Source organism: Gossypium arboreum, chromosome 10, assembly GCF_025698485.1.
Source record: "Gossypium arboreum isolate Shixiya-1 chromosome 10, ASM2569848v2, whole genome shotgun sequence".
NCBI lineage: Eukaryota > Viridiplantae > Streptophyta > Magnoliopsida > Malvales > Malvaceae > Gossypium > Gossypium arboreum.
Genome location: NC_069079.1, coordinates 88,145,275 through 88,148,077, shown reverse-complemented (window position 1 = coordinate 88,148,077; position 2,803 = coordinate 88,145,275). Strand labels below are relative to the sequence as shown.

General features: G+C 35.0%; 1 long non-coding RNA gene across 1 annotated transcript; it reads left to right on the top strand.

Annotated features, from left to right (window-relative positions):
* The first annotated feature begins 323 nt into the window (after positions 1 to 323).
* LOC128281819 (uncharacterized) lies at positions 324 to 1,390 on the top strand. Its single transcript, XR_008272090.1, has 2 exons — positions 324 to 403; positions 1,222 to 1,390. It is a non-coding gene; the product is annotated as an uncharacterized LOC128281819 (long non-coding RNA).
* The last annotated feature ends 1,413 nt before the right edge of the window (positions 1,391 to 2,803 follow it).

The window sequence follows — 2,803 nt, the reverse complement described above, 5'->3', positions numbered from 1 at the left end:
TAGAATATGAGGTTTTAAATTATGTTAGACAACTTGTGCTACTCGGTTTTAAGTGAAAACGAGCAAAGGGCTTAATCGGTAAAAATACCTAATAGTCATAAGTACATGTTAGAGTGAGAATTTGATGTTGCCATAGAAGGGAAAAATGATCAGCATGTCATAAAACATAAGAAAATAGGCTGAATTTTAATTTACGAGCTTTGGGGCAAAAGTGTAAATATGCAAAAGTTTAGGGGCAAAATTGTAATTTTTCCAAAAATGATTTTGGGTCAATTTGAATAATGTGAGTCCTAATTAGACTATATTTTAAATGATAGAGCAAGGAAAACTGAAATTCGGGCTAAAATGGGGAAAATACCAAGTTGTGGACGAAATGGTAAAAATAGCCATTTTCGCATACGAGGTAAGTTCATGTGTAAATAATGTAGCATAATGGTTATTTTTAAGTTATTGATGTTAATTATATGTTATGCTGAATTTTATTATGAAATGTATGCTTTGTGGTTAATTTCAAATAATATGTAAATTATGTGAATTACTTGATGAGTATGAACTATCACCGAAGTATCGATTTCGATATTCCGTGGAAGACGGCAAAGATGTGAGATCGAGGAAAAAAGCCCGTTTGAACCTTAGGAATAGATTAGGATACAAGTGACATGTCACTAGGATGGTTGAGCATCCGAACTCGTTGAGTTGAGTCCGAGTTCACTTATGGATGCGAATGTCCGAACTCGTTGAGTTGAGTCCGAGTTCGTGAGATGTAACTAGGCATCCGAACTCGTTGAGTTGAGTCCGAGTTCACTTATGGATGCGAACGCCCGAGCTCGTTGAGTTGAGTCCGAGTTCACTTATGGGCGGGTTACATGGTAGCTTGGCTACATATGTGGCACTTATGTGCAAACTTTCCATGTATCCGAATTATATTCCGATGTGTTCAACGGGTAAAGTTCTACTCAAATGGAGGAATACTCAAGATGAAAGGGACGTATTGGTAAGTGTTGTGAAATGGATACTTTGAACAGGTATGTACTTAACCCTCGGGTTGAAAACTCGATATAACAACAATATGGTAAGATGATAAATGAAAAGGTGATATGAATGTCTTGGTGATGATTATGCAAATGATGTTTTATGTTTGCTTATATGGTTATGTTACTTGCTATTTGCATGTGAGCTTACTAAGCATTTATGCTTACTCCTCCTTTTCATTCCTTGTAGTGTTGACAAGCCAGCTCGGAAATCGGAAGCGGTCGGAGGCACGCTCACACTATCCGTATACCATCTTGGCATAATGGCTTGTATATTTTGAGTATGGCATGTATAGCATTATAATCATTTTATATGTATGGTCTTATGATATGGTTATTGAGTGGTATGGAAATAGAAATGCTTGGTAATGATTAGCCATTGGAATGGCTAATCATGATCATATTTGGTATTATGTATGTCAAATTGCTAGCTAATCCATGGAAACCATGAAATAGGTAAAATTTACCATAAAATAGATTCAGACAGCAGCAGTGACGTGAGTTTGAAAAATCACTAAAAATAGTAGAAATGGAATTAAATAATTAATAAGTTATGGAATCGAAGCTTGATGAGTCTATTTTCATATGGAATAAGCGAAACAGGTATATGAGCTATATTTTATGAGATGTTTAAATTTTTGTGAAACAGGGCCAGAGCGATTTCTGGATCCCCTGTTCTGACTTTGGAAATTCACCATAAATTTTACAAAGATAATTAGAAGTCACACTTTATATGTACAGATTCCTTATTGAGTCTAGTTTTATTAGAGACAAACGGTATAGTCATTGAAGCTCTGTACAGGGAGATATCTGATTCGTAATACACAGAGGTCAGAGTAGTTGAACCCTGAAACAGGGAGACTTTAACTAATAAACTGTACTAATTGGCCCAACCAAAATTCTATAAAAAATTAGTAGATATATATATGAGTCTAGTTTCAAGAAAAATTTACGGAATTGGATTTCGAGTTTCGTAACTCGAGATATGATTTTTAAAGAGACTGTGATGCAGTTAGCCAGCTTGTCTGGAAATTTTAAAATGAATTGTATGAGCTGTTTAATTAATGAATTAAGTCCGTTAACACCTTGTGTTCGACTCCGGCAACGGTCTCGGGTACGGGGTGTTACAATTTACCAAGCCTCTTTGTCACCCTTACATACATAACTTGCATAAAATCACTCTATGCCACAACAAGGGTACATCACATAGCCAAAATAGCCATAATGGACAACATTTCATTTGTGCAATTTACTCATCCATGAAAATATCAACTTCTATTTATAAATCAAAATGAGTATTGACCATTATCCATGGCCTTATACAAAATAAAGGGATTTATCCCAAGTCAACACATTTGGCTATTTCTCAATGACTTATAACATTATAGTCTAGTCCTATAAATGCCATACACAAAACAAGGATTATAACTATACCGAATGCTCCGGATGATAGTGTGATCATAGCCTCCGACGTCTGTTGAATCCCGGAACTATTTAGGCTACACTATAAGGAAATGGAGAAGAGAGGGGGGTAAGCATAAAGCTTAGTAAAAAGCATACAAATATATAACAACAACTTTACCATTTAACAACATGCTCTTAATACAATAGTAGGCATAAGCATAACTTACTTATCATCATCCAATTCCCATCATATAGCATATATCGAACTTTCATCTTATATATATATAACGAATAGGTACATGTATTACTCACAACACAGTTATACTTTTCTCGTGATCTTAAACCATAACTCTCACTGTTGAACCATT